The sequence below is a fragment of the Ranitomeya imitator genome, chromosome 8, assembly GCF_032444005.1.
Source record: "Ranitomeya imitator isolate aRanImi1 chromosome 8, aRanImi1.pri, whole genome shotgun sequence".
NCBI lineage: Eukaryota > Metazoa > Chordata > Amphibia > Anura > Dendrobatidae > Ranitomeya > Ranitomeya imitator.
The window spans coordinates 182485327-182499903 of record NC_091289.1 but is presented as its reverse complement, the minus strand read 5'-3'; the positions used below and the strand labels follow the sequence as shown (position 1 = coordinate 182499903).

The 14577-nt window shown below is 44.6% G+C and overlaps 1 long non-coding RNA gene across 1 annotated transcript; it reads left to right on the top strand.

Annotated features, from left to right (window-relative positions):
* Positions 1 to 68: 68 nt before the first annotated feature.
* Positions 69 to 12492, top strand: LOC138647548 (uncharacterized). Its single transcript, XR_011314996.1, has 5 exons — positions 69 to 164; positions 3035 to 3061; positions 4175 to 4257; positions 5203 to 5288; positions 12359 to 12492. It is a non-coding gene; the product is annotated as an uncharacterized lncRNA (long non-coding RNA).
* The last annotated feature ends 2085 nt before the right edge of the window (positions 12493 to 14577 follow it).

Below are 14577 nucleotides of genomic sequence, written 5' to 3'. Positions count from 1 at the left end.
CAGCAAAGGATCGGTGAAGACAGAAAATATAGCGGTGTTTCCAAATAGCTCAGTGGCGCCTTCTAGTGACGAGCTGCAGACTACATTTTTAGAGGTAGTAAGAAAGAATGGAGAAATGATGGAAGATCTACAGTTGTTGCTTCCTGTTAACACCACATCTGCAGGTGAGATATCAGGGGTTGATACAGTCATTCCTGAGCTCCTATTCTAACTTCCTTTTTTATTGATGCTTTTGATGTTTTATATTTGTCCGTTTCATCAATTATGGCTATTTACATGTGTCAGTGCGTGTTGTTGTTTTGTTATTGAATCTTTGCATTCCTTTGGATTCTTTAGTTTAATATTTATAACAGATTATTTCTTCATTTTTCCGTTTTTATTTATTTTAGATTTAATTGGTTATTTATTTGTATATACTGAATTTGTTGTTAGTTATTAATGTATTTGCACATACTGAATTTGATACTTTATCTACCGTATTTTTATTTTAATTCTACATGTGTTCGAGATTAAAGGGAATCAGATTTTTGTCACCTAATCTGAGAGCAGCATGATGTAAGGGGCAGCGATGTATCACTTACCAGGCTGCTTGCTGTAGTTTTGAGAATATCACTGTTTTATCAGGAGATCATCGCTAGAGGACAAGTAAACCTTCCGCCAAGTAGTCCATTAACACCTACAAGAGAGGGTAATAACATAAATTACGGACTAGTCAATAAGTCAGCTGGAAATAAAAAGAACAAATATAATACCTAGAAGAATCCAGCACAGGACCAAAAATGAAATGTTAAAACAATCTTTATTGAAAACAAAGACACAATAATTAAAGAGATTGTCTACTACTTTATCATTGACGACTTATCCTGCAGGTTAATAACATTTTTGTCAGGTCAGCGGTCCTTGTGTTCATAATATAGTTCTGTACACCAGGACAGCAGCTCAGCGTTAGACCCAGCTGTCAGTCAGTCTTGGAAACCCCGTCGGCGACAACTCCGTGACTGAAACTGGAACACTGCCGGGAAGAATAAACATAATTTCCTCCCGTCAGTGGAGGTCTAAGTATCGGCGCTGAGCAAGTTCACAGCTTTGTTAGGCTATGTGCACATGATGCGGATTTTGCTGCGGATCCGCAGCAGTTTCCCATGAGTTTACAGTACAATGTAAACCTATGGGAAACTGAAAACGCTATGCCCATGCTGCGGAAAAAAACGCACAGAAACGCAGAGGTTTACATTCCGCAGCATGTCAATTCTTTGTGCAGAATCCGCAGCGGTTTTACACCTGCTCCATAATAGAAAACCACAAGTGTAAAACCGCAGTGGAAACCGCACAAAAACCGCGGTAAATCCACGGTAAATCCGCTATAAATCCGCAGGAAAAACGCGGTGTTGTTGCCCTGAGCATTTATCAAATCCGCTGCGGAAAAATCCGCAGAGGACCATTCTACGTATGCACATACCCTTAACCTGCAGATTAACCCCTTATATACAGGTTAATAGTGGTTTTTCAGGTGACAGGTTCCCTTTAAAAGAGGGGCACTGCTGAAGCTGGATCATAATATACACATCACAATAACCATCTACATGAAGCCAATAGATACAATAACTCTATGGTAAGATACATAATAAGAGCAGGTTTCCTGTTTCTATACGTTTATTCATACACCTGTTTTTATCCCTCTCTATACATATATGTGTAATAGCCATATACATTTGTGGTGATGAGCGAATTTTTCTAAATTTTAGATGACAGTTTTGAGAATTTAGCCGGGTGATTAAATTTGCAAGGGAATCGATTCACTGCAAATTGAAAGTAATCAAAAACTTTGAATTACTTGAAAAGATGTGCACGATGCTCTGAGGTCTCCGGTATCCAGCCCTTTTAAGCTCTTTAAGGCCGGTTTCACACGTCAGTGGCTCTGATACGTGAGGTGACAGTTTCCTCACGTACCGGAGACACTGACTCACGTAGACACATTGAAATCAATGTGTCTCTGCACATGTCAGCGTGTTTTCACGGACCGTGTCTCCGTGTGCCAAACACGGAGACATGTCAGTGTTCGTTGGAGCGCACGGATTACACGGACCCATTAAAGTCAATAGGTCCGTGTAAAACACGTACCGCACACGGACGCTGTCCATGTGCCGTGCAGGAGACAGCGCTACAGTAAGCGCTGTCCCCCCCACGTGGTGCTGAAGCCGCCATTCATATTTTCTCTCCAGCAGCGTTCGCTGGAAAGAAGATATGAAAAATCCTTCTTTTTTTTTTTCCGTGTTTTAAATAAAGATCCCTGTCCCAATCTCCCTCCCACCCCCTGTGCGCCCGCCCGCTGGTAATAAAATGCTCACCCGGCTCCCTCGCAGCGTCCTGTCCTCGCCGCAGCTTCTCCTGTATTAGCGGTCACGTGGTGCCGCCCATTACAGTCATGAATATGCGGCTCCACCTCCCATAGGGGTGGAGCCGCATATTCATGACTGTAATCGGCGGCACCACGTGACAGCTCATACAGGAGAAGCTGGGCGAGGACAGGACGCTGCGAGGGAGCCGGGTGAGTATTTTATTACCAGCAAGCGTGCGGGCGCACAGGGGGTGGGAGGGGGGTGGGGACAGGGATCTTTATTTAAAACACGAAAAAAAAAAAAAAGATTTTTCATATCTTCTTTCCAGCGAACGCTGCTGGAGAGAAGATATGAATGGCGGCTTCAGCACCAGATGCAGGGAACAGCGCTTATCTCTAGCGCTGTGTCCTGCACGCTCCGTTTGGTACCCAGTCGGGACACGGGCGGCACATGTGTGCCGCACGTGTGCCACACGGATGACCTACGTGAGCTCACGGACACACGGATACGGACACGATTTTTTCGGTACCAGAATTATCTGGACGTGTGAGACTGGCCTAACAAAGTAATGTCCAAGTGACCTCAACATTCAGTATATACTGTAGCTATGGGTATATAGATAGCAATCTGTGGAAACCAACAGCCTGTTAATAAAACTTTTATGCTTTTTTTTCCTTTTGCTTCTACACCTACAGAAACACTGACAACAGCAGCTACAGCAGGTACGGCCAAGACCTTTCACTATCGTCTCTTACACTCTTTAAAGAAGCGCTCCCCCAAACTTTCTATTCCCTAATCCTGTGTGATTGGATATGTAGTGCAGCGTCAGCCCCATAATAATCTTCATCTTCCCGGGTTTCCAGCACCTCTCCGATCCTCTTTAAGGTCACGTGATGGTTACTCCGACTTGGCGGAAACTGCTTTTACAATGTAAGAGTATGGAGCCTTGTCCTGACACTCCACAGACTTACATTGTAGAAGTGACTTTTAGAGCCTAGTGTGCGTTGGCACGTTAAAATAGATTTCAGGTGACCCCGAAGAGGACCGGAGAGGCACTGGAGGCCCGAAATATGCTGAATCACCGTGCAAAGAATTTGTTATATTTTTACCATAACAGAGCAGTGAAATTGCACTTTACCATATCGATCATATTATATCAGGGATGTTTACTGGACCCCCTCGATCACTACGGCTGCTTTCACATATCAGTTTTTTGCCGTCAGTCACAATCCGTCAAAAAAACGGATCCAGCAAAAGTTGCCGCCGGATCCAGTTTTTTTCTCATAGACTTGTATTAGTGACAGATAGCCTCGCGTTTCACCCGTTTTTCGCCGGATCCGTCGAAAATTGTTTTTTCCGGCGGCCAGAGAAAACGGACATAGTAATGTTTTTTGTGTCCGTCGAAAAAACTGACAGTGACGGATGCGTCATCGTCCGTCGTTTGTTGGAAAGGAACCCTATGTTGCCGGACCCGACAAATGATAGAATCCGTTGACGGATTCCGTTTTTTTTTTAACTGAGCATGCTCCAATTTTTTTAAGATCCAATTAGCTGGATCAGCTAGTCGGATCCGTCGAAAAAACAAATCAGTCGCATCAGTTTTTCACAATCTGCGATGGATCCGTCGAGCCAACAGATTGTGACTTACAGCAAAAAACTGATGTGTGAAAGGGGCCTTAGTGCCAAGGAATGGAGGACTTAGGACCCAGATGTAAGGACCAATGGACCCCCGAGTGCTACGACTTGTTACACCCCTTTATTAAGTATAACAGATTGTGCACATTTTCACTGACCCAACTTTGCTAATAAACTTCTTGTTTTGTGTTATACGGTAGTTGGGGCGATCCCCGTGTATGGCAGCGTACTTATTGGCTTGATGGTGGCAGCCGTGCTCCTCATCCCTGCAGTCATCTGCTTGGTGCGTATCTTATTATAGTACATAAACCCATAATGTAAAATGAATACCAGTCTTATAACAATTAACATGTTTATTTAAAAAACATAGTTAAAGCAGCTTTAAATAGTAAGTTTTGCTGCACTAATATAGTTGTATTAGCGATGACCCACTGGTAGTCAAACTGTCTGGGGACCCAGCTGCTGCATTTTCGGTCCTGCATTTTCTGCATTGACAGGTTACTACTATTCTTTGCCTTTGGAGGGTCAAAACGGCAGGAACACCCCTGAGTGGCAGCAATGACTTAATTTTAATATTTCTGCCTGCGTTGTTTAAAGTGGGGTTTCCAGGCTGTAGGAAATCCATTCTAAAGGCCTATATGGTTGGGTGTTGATGTGCTCCGTTAGACATTGACTACAAAATTCCTTGGTGGAAGAGATAATTTCCCAACAGGAGGATGGCAGAATGAATTCAGAGAACACAGGAGACAGAGAAGGAGCCACAGATAAGGTGTGGTTATCTCTTCGCCCCTTATGGGAGGCAAATTATTCTGTTGGCTGATGCACTCAGTCTTCACTTATAGGAATAAGTCTCCATGGTGGCAATTCTGTTTTTCCTGACTACATGCAGGTTGGTCTCCATTGCAGCAGAGGCTGGAGCTTTCTTCTATTCTCTTTAATGGCCTTCTCTATGGTCCTTGGGCAGTGAGTGCTACTAACCCTCACTTCCAGCTAGCTGTGACGCAGGCATTCCCTGCTGGTTTAAACAGCTTTTTTGCACTCGAATTACTCATGCACAATTCCTCTAATTGCTACACAATGTATACTATCCAATATTCGCCAACAGTTAGAGGAAGTCCAACTGCCAAGAGAGATGGTTCCAAAATTTAGTATTGGATGAAAATTCCCTTGGTACAGGATTTCTATTACTCTCTTTGGTGACATATTGCTCCCTCCCTTCATCCTCCAGGCTTCGCATAGCAACTTTTTCAACTCCATAATGAATATCAGTGGGGACTTGAACGTGTGAAGAGATCACAGACAGCTCGAGGAATGGTGAGTAAAAAAAGGTTAGTAGAGCGACAAGTGCCAGGATATCACAGGAGGGTGCAACTTGCCTAAGGGAAATGTCTTTATTTTTAAAGGGGATATCCATTATTATCTAAAAACAAAAAAAAAACCCCAAGGGGTTGTCCTATTAACCCCTTCCCGACCCATGACGCCACGTAGGCGTCATGAAAGTCGGTGCCATTCCGACCCATGACGCCTATGCGGCGTCATGGAAAGATCGCGTCCCTGCAGATCGGGTGAAAGGGTTAACTCCCATTTCACCCGATCTGCAGGGACAGGGGGAGTGGTAGTTTAGCCCAGGGGGGGTGGCTTCACCCCCTCGTGGCTACGATCGCTCTGATTGGCTGTTGAAAGTGAAACTGCCAATCAGAGCGATTTGTAATATTTCACCTATTATAACGGGTGAAATATTACAATCCAGACATGGCCGATGCTGAAATATCATCGGCCATGGCTGGAAATACTAGTGTGCCCCCACCCCACCCCACCGATCGCCCCCCCAGCCCTCCGATCTGGCCGGTACACTGCTCCGGCTCCCCTCCGTCCAGTGCTCCGCTCCCCCCCGTGCTCTTGTCCGCTCCCCCCGTGCTCCAATCACCCCCCCGTGCTCCAATCACCCCCCCTGCACTCCGATCCACCCCCCCCCGGTGCTCCGTTCCACCCCCCCGTGCTCCGTTCCAGCCCCCCCGTGCTCCGTTCCACGCCCCCCGTGCTCCGTTCCACCCCTCCCGCACTCCGATTCCCCCCCCCCCGTGCTCCGATCCCCCCCCCGTGGTCCCCCCACCCCATCATACTTACCGATCCAGCCGGGGTCCCGTCCGTCTTCTCCCTGGGCGCCGCCATCTTCCAAAATGGCGGGCGCATGCGCAGTGCGCCCGCCGAATCTGCCGGCCGGCAGATTCGTTCCAAAGTGCATTTTGATCACTGAGATAGATTATATCTCAGTGATCAAAATAAAAAAAATAATAAATGACCCCCCCCCCCTTTGTCACCCCCATAGGTAGGGACAATAAAAAAAAAAGAAATTTTTTTTTTTCCACTAATGTTAGAATAGGGTTAGGGGTAGGGTTAGGGTTAGGGTTAGGGCTAGGGGTAGGGGTAGGGGTAGGGGTAGGGTTAGGGTTAGGGTTAGGGCTAGGGGTAGGGTTAGGGGTAGGGGTAGGGGTAGGGTTAGGGGTAGGGTTAGGGCTAGGGTTAGGGTTTCGGTATGTGCACACGTATTCTGGTCCTCTGCGGATTTTTCCGCTGCGGATTTGATAAATCCGCAGTGCTAAACCGCTGCGGATTTATGGCGGATTTACCGCGGTTTTTCTGCGCATTTCACTGCGGTTTTACAACAGCGATTTTCTATTTGAGCAGTTGTAAAACCGCTGCGGAATCCGCACAAAGAAGTGACATGCTGCGGAATGTAAACCGCTGCGTTTCCGTGCAGTTTTTCCGCAGCATGGGCACAGCGATTTTTGTTTCCCGTAGGTTTACATTGAACTGTAAACTCATGGGAAACTGCTGCGGATCCGCAGCGTTTTCCGCAGCGTGTGCACATACCTTTAGAATTAGGCTATGTGCACACGGTGCGGATTTGGCTGCGGATCCGCAGCAGTGTTCAATCAGGTTTACAGTACCATGTAAACATATGAAAAACCAAATCCGCTGTGCCCATGGTGCGGAAAATACCGCGCGGAAACGCTGCATTGTATTTTCCGCAGCATGTCAATTCTTTGTGCGGATTCCGCAGCGTTTTACACCTGTTCCTCAATAGGAATCCGCAGGTGAAATCCGCACAAAAAACACTGGAAATCCGCGGAAAATCCGCAGGTAAAACGCAGTGCCTTTTACCCGCGGATTTTTCAAAAATGGTGCGAAAATATCTCACACAAATCCGCAACGTGGGCACATAGCCTTAGGGTTAGGGTTGGAATTAGGGTTGTGGTTATGGTTAGGGGTGTGTTGGGGTTAGGGTTGTGGTTAGGGGTGTGTTGCGGTTAGGGTTGTGTTTAGGGTTATGGCTACAGTTGGGATTAGGGTTAGGGGTGTGTTGGGGTTAGTGTTGGAGGTAGAATTGAGGGGTTACCACTGTTTAGGCACATCAGGGGTCTCCAAACGCAACATGGCGCCACCATTGATTCCAGCCAATCTCGTATTCAAAAAGTCAAATGGTGCTCCCTCACTTCCGAGCCCTGACGTGTGCCCAAACAGTGGTTTACCCCCACATATGGAGTACCAGCATACTCAGGACAAACTGCGCAACAATTACTGGGGTCCAATTTCTCCTGTTACCCTTGTGAATAAAAAAAAATGCTTGCTAAAACATAATTTTTGAGGAAAGAAAAATTATTTTTTATTTTCACGGCTCTGCGTTGTAAACGTCTGTGAAGCACTTGGGGGTTCAAAGTGCTCACCACATATCTAGATAAGTTCCTTGGGGGGTCTAATTTCTAAAATGGGGTCACTTGTGGGGGTTTCTACTGTTTAGGCACACCAGGGGCTCTGCAAACGCAACGTGACACCCGCAGACCATTCCATCAAAGTCTGCATTTCAAAAGTCACTACTTCCCTTCTGAGCCCCGACGTGTGCCCAAACAGTGGTTTACCCCCACTCATGGGGTATCAGCGTACTCAGGAGAAACTGGACAACAACTTTTGGGGTCCAATTTCTCCTGTAACCCTTGGGAAAATAAAAAATTCTGGGCTAAATAATTATTTTTGAGGAAAGAAAACGTATTTATTATTTTCACGGCTCTGCATTATAAACTTCTATGAAGCACTTGGGGGTTCAAAGTGCTCACCACACATCTAGATAAGTTCCTTTCGGGGTCTAGTTTCCAAAATGGGGTCACTTGTGGGGGGTTTCTACTGTTTAGGCACATCAGGGGCTCTGCAAACGCAACGTGACGCCCGCAGAGCATTCCATCAAAGTCTGCATTTCAAAACGTCACTACTTCAATTCCAAGCCCCGGCATGTGCCCAAACAGTAGTTTACCCCCACATATGGGGTATCACCGTACTCAGGAGAAACTGGACAACAAATATTGGGGTCAAATTTCTTCTGTTACCCTTGGGAAAATTAAAAAATTCTGGGCTAAATAATTATTTTTGAGGAAAGAAAACGTATTTATTATTTTCACGGCTCTGCATTATAAACTTCTATGAAGCACTTGGGGGTTCAAAGTGCTCACCACACATCTAGATAAGTTCCTTTGGGGGTCTAGTTTCCAAAATGGGGTCACTTGTGGGGGGTTTCTACTGTTAAGCCACATCAGGGGCTCTGCAAACGCAACGTGACGCCCACAGAGCATTCCATCAAAGTCTGCATTTCAAAACGTCACTACTTCACTTCCGAGCCCCGGCATGTGCCCAAACAGTGATTTACCCCCACATATGGGGTATCATCGTACTCAGGAGAAACTGGACAACAACTTTTGGGGTCAAATTTCTCCTGTTACCCTTGGGAAAATAAAAAATTGCAGGCTAAAAGATCATTTTTGAGAAAATATTTTTTTTTTTTTTCATGGCTCTGCGTTATAAACTTCTGTGAAGCACTTGGGGGCTCAAAGTCCTCACCACACATCTAGATTAGTTCCTTTGGGGGTCTAGTTTCCAAAATGGTGTCATTTCTGGGGGATCTCCAATGTTTAGGCACACAAGGGCTCTCCAAACGTGACATGGTGTCCGCTAATGATTGGAGCTAATTTTCCATTTAAAAAGCCAAATGGCGTGCCATCCCTTCCGAGCCCTGCCGTGCGCCCAAACAGTGATTTACCCCCACATATGGGGTATCTGCGTACTCAGGACAAACAGGACAACAATATTTGGGGTCCAATTTCTCCTATTATCCTTGGCAAAATAGGAAATTCCAGGCTAAAAAATCATTTTTGAGGAAAGAAAAATTATTTTTTATTTTCATGGCTCTGCGTTATAAACTTCTGTGAAGCACCTGGGGGTTTAAAGTGCTCAATATGCATCTAGATAAGTTCCTTGGGGGGTCTAGTTTCCAAAATGGGGTCACTTGTGGGGGAGCTCCAATGTTTAGGCACACAGGGGCTCTCCAAACGCGACATGGTGTCCGCTAACAATTGGAGCTAATTTTCCATTCAAAAAGTCAAATGGCGCGCCTTCCCTTCCGAGCCCTGCCGAGTGCCCAAACAGTGGTTTACCCCCACATATGAGGTATCGACGTACTCGGGAGAAATTGCCCAACAAATTTTATGATCCATTTTACCCTACTGCCCATGTGAAAATGAAAAAATTGAGGCGAAAAGAATTTTTTTGTGAAAAAAAAAGTACTTTTTCATTTTTACAGATCAATTTGTGAAGCACCTGAGGGTTGAAAGTGCTCACTAGGCATTTAAATAAGTTCCTTGGGGGGTCTAGTTTCCAAAATGGGGTCACTTGTGGGGGAGCGCCAATGTTTAGGCACACAGGAGCTCTCCAAACGCGACATGGTGTCCGCTAACGATGGAAATAATTTTTCATTCAAAAAGTCAAATGGCGCTCCTTCCCTTCCGAGCCTTACCATGTGCCCAAACAGTGGTTTACCCCCACATGTGAGGTATTGGTGTACTCAGGAGAAATTGCCCAACACATTTTAGGATCCATTTTATCCTGTTGCCCATGTGAAAATGAAAAAATTGAGGCTAAAAGAATTTTTTTGTGAAAAAAAAGTACTTTTTCATTTTTACGGATTAATTTGTGAAGCACCTGGGGGTTCAAAGTGCTCACTATGCATCTAGATAAGTTCCTTGGGGCGTCTAGTTTCCAAAATGGGGTCACTTGTGGGGGAGCTCCAATTTTTAGGCACACGGGGGCTCTCCAAACGTGACATGGTGTCCGCTAAAGAGTGGAGCCAATTTTTGATTCAAAAAGTCAAATGGCGCTCCTTCCCTTCCAAGCCCTGCCGTGCGCCCAAACAGTGGTTTACCCCCACATATGAGGTATCAGCGTACTCAGGACAAATTGGACAACAACTTTCGTGGTTCAGTTTCTCCTTTTACCATTGGGAAAATAAAAAAATTGTTGCTAAAAGATAATTTTTGTGACTAAAAAGTTAAATGTTCATTTTTTCCTTCCATGTTGCTTCTGCTGCTGTGAAGCACCTGAAGGGTTAATAAACTTCTTGAATGTGGTTTTGAGTACCTTGAGGGGTGCAGTTTTTAGAATGGTGTCACTTTTGGGTATTTTCAGCCATATAGACCCCTCAAACTGACTTCAAATGTGAGGTGGTCCCTAAATAAAATGGTTTTGTAAATTTCGTTGTAAAAATGACAAATCGCTGGTCAAATTTTAACCCTTATAACTTCCTAACAAAAAAAAATTTTGTTTCCAAAATTGTGCTGATGTAAAGTAAACATGTGGGAAATGTTATTTATTAACTATTTTGTGTCACAAATCTCTCTGGTTTAACAGAATAAAAATTCAAAATGTGAAAATTGCGAAATTTTCAAAATTTTCGCCAAATTTCCGTTTTTATCACAAATAAACGCAGAATTTATTGGCCTAAATTTACCACTAACATGAAGCCCAATATGTCACGAAAAAACAATCTCAGAACCGCTAGGATCCGTTGAAGCGTTCCTGAGTTATTACCTCATAAAGGGACACTGGTCAGAATTGCAAAAAACGGCAAGGTCTTTAAGGTCAAAATAGGCTGGGTCATGAAGGGGTTAAAACTACAATTTTTTGAATTGAAGCCAATGAATTACCAGAGCAGCTGGTAGCCCCTATCACCGCCATCTTCGTTCTCTTAGGAAACCTACCAGATAGTGATTATTATTATATCCTGTAGTTTACACTGTAGTATTGCAGTATATGGTACCAGTGATCAAATGCTCGTAGGTTCACATCCTCTATAAGGACTAAAAAATAAAGTAAAAATAAATGAATACATGTTTTTAAAAACACTAAAAAGGTAAACAAAAAAAATATAAATGTAATTAAAGAGGACCTTTCACCTAATTTTTAATTTAGACCAGGTTATGGGGTGTAATGGTGGCTGCAGAGTGGAGTAAAGCTATTTTTAAAAAAAATGTCATCTGTCCATTGCAGAGATAACAGCAAAGTATTTTGCACCTACTTATTTAACTTTTGTTAAGTCTAAGTGAGTGTTTTTTGATATTTTCACTGGGGACGTGTACTTCTTCTCCCTGTACGACTTGCCCAATCATAAGGAGGCAACAACACAGCAGAAAAAAGAACACCCCCTTCCCCGCCATATCTTAGGTTTCTCGGTGTTTGAGATGTAAGGATACAGCTCTGAGGACCTGGTCTCACCTCCTGCATGATTAGAAAGTGCTTGGAATAAGAGCACCGATTGCTCACATCTTTCAGATAAGGTCCATGTGGAGGTAGGAGCAGCACAGATGAGATTAGCTGTGTCACATTACAAATAGTGATGAGCGAATATACTCGTTACTCGAGATTTCTTGAGCACGCTTGGGGTTCTCCGAGTATTTTTTAGTGCTGAGATTTAGTTTTCATCGCCGCAGCTGAATGATCTACATCTGTTAGCCAGCATTAGTACATGTGAGGATTCCCTAGCAACCAGGCAACCCCCACATGTACTTATGCTGGCTAACAGAAGTAAATCATTCAGCTGTGGCAAGAAAAACTAAATCTCCAAGCACTAAAAAATACTCGGAGGACCCCCGAGCGTGCTCAGGAAATCTCGAGTAACGAGTATATCCGCTCATCACTAATTACAAACCCTTCTATCAGCTCTCATCCTCCCATAGCACTGTCAGCTCTGCTGTATTGTTTCTACCCCCACACTGCCTGTCCGGAGATGAGTCACACATATGTATAGACATAAGTGGCTGACACAGCTCCTCCTCCATCGATAGCATATCGATGACCTATCCTGCGGGTAGCTAATAGTTTGGTATTAGGCAATCCCTTTAAGTTTACCTTTATACTAAGTTATAACTATCATTCCTGTGCAGGTAACAGGTATAACTGGTGGAGGTTTTGCACTAGTTATGGGGTATTAGTATACACAGTAATCAGGAATGCGTGACATCATTGATTTTTTTTTTTACTTTTATTATTTGTTTTGGTTCTAGTTGCTTTGATTCCCAACTGTTCCCTGGGGAAGACCGCCACCTGAGCTGACGTATACGCCGCTGCCCCTCCTCCGCTTCTATCTCTAGATGTCCACAGGATCATTGCCGTTTGGATGCTTTTTTTTTTTTACACCACATATTTATATGGCATTTTATGATGTCAATGCTTAATTAAAAATAAAGGCTGTAAGATATTTTATTTTTTAATAAACTAATTTAATAACTTGTTTTCAAAGGACAAACCGTTTAAGTATTTTTTTTTTTTCATTTTTCTCTTCGGTTTTCTGCACATTACTCCTGATACAAAGCTTGCTGAGTTGACGGCTCTTCTTGGTGTGATATCAGAGCTGTGCTGAGTGCTCGGAGTCAGTGAGATGTCTCCTTTAGCTGCTTCCTCTCCGCTCTCACAGCATGCGCTCGCAGACACGGAGGTAGGGGGAAGCTGTGGCTGCAGTAGCCTCTACCTGTACTGAATGTAATGTTTCAGTGTAGCCAGTCATTGGAGAGACTGAGGAGTTTTGTGAACAAATACAGAAATCCAATTGGCAGGAAAAGATTAACAAAAAACTGATACGAGATGGCACTTTTTTTTCATCGGATTGATTACAAAGTATCATAAATTCACATGTATTAGCGCATGTGCACACAGCATCTTACTTTTGACTGCACATCTGCCGAGGTTTCCCTAAGCCACTTTAGGAAATTGCTGGCAGACTTGCTGCCATTTTTTCGGCGGCTCTGCATCTTTTTTCTTTGACTTAAACTATCAACACATTACCAAACCCCAAAACAGTTTAAATTAGTGGCAAAAGATGAAACATACGCACAGCAATGTTGTTCTTACATTGCTGCGCATTATGTTAATTTGCGCAGCATTTTTTGCAGGTGACACTTAGGCAAGTCCAAAACACAAGCTGGGGTCTCCCCAAATGGAATGGTCAGTCACCGCAGGCACTACTACTAAAAGGGTCAATGAGTGGCAGTATCAGGCTACGTTCATGGATCGCCCCCACGTAAGGGCAATGGGTTACTCTGTACCGGGTCCTTCAGTTCCCTCAGCGGGGATGTCACGGTGGCCCGACCCAGACCATGGCCCTATGAGGGGCGCCAAATAAAAGGGTAGAGTTTGTAGATAACGGTAGTGTTCGTGACGCCACCTGTGGTATTCGGTCAGGGGGACCGACGCTGCTTAGGGGTCCGCTGGGGTGATGGAATGGCAGCTAGATGGAATACCTTCCCACAGGTGAAGTATTTCCCCAGGGCTTTCCAGAAGTGTAGATGGTGATGGTGGATGGTGCAAGGCGCGGTGAATAACGAGAACACAATGGGTGTAGTCTCTTTACCTTTACTGAAGGCTTCAGCATCCATAGTCCAGAGTGCCGGATGACAGGGTAGGCAGAGTCTGGCCGGTCTGATGGCAATTCCAGAGTCCCCTTATCCAGGTGGAAATCAGTAGCCTTCCCCTTGCGCACAGTAACGTAGTAGGTCCCTACTTACATTAGCTCCAATAGGGTCCTCTGCTATGACCTGGTGGTTAGGAGCACCCGGAATGACCTGATAGTTAAAACTCACACAGGACAAGCTCTGGGATGTGGGAGCTCTGCTGACCGCAATCCCTAATCCTATCACACACACTAGAAATAGCCGTGGAGCGCTCCTGACGCTCCCTAGGCGCCTCGTCACAGCCTAAGAGCTAGCTAGCCCTAGAGATAGAAAATAAAGCCTACCTTGCCTCAGAGAAATTCCCCAAAGGAAAAGGCAGCCCCCACATATATTGACTGTGAGTAAAGATGAAAGTCACAAACGCAGAAATGAAACAGGTTTCAGCAAAGGGAGGCCAGACTTACTAAATAGACAGAGGATAGGAAAGGTAGCTTTGCGATCAGCACAAAAAACTTCAAAAGACCACGCAGAGTGTGCAAAAAAGACCTCCGCACTGACTAACGGTGCGGAGATGCCACTCTGCATCCCAGAGCTTCCAGCTAGCAAGACAAAATCATGATATCCAGCTGGACAAGAAAACAATGAACGAATTAGATACTATTATTATTATTATTATTATACATTTTTATAGCGCCATTTATTCCATGGCGCTTTACATGTGAATACGGGGCAAATATAGACAATTACATTAAACATGAGCAGATAACAAGGCACACGAGTACATAAGGAGGGAGGACCCTGCCCGCGAGGGCTCACAGTCTGCAGGGGGTGGGTGA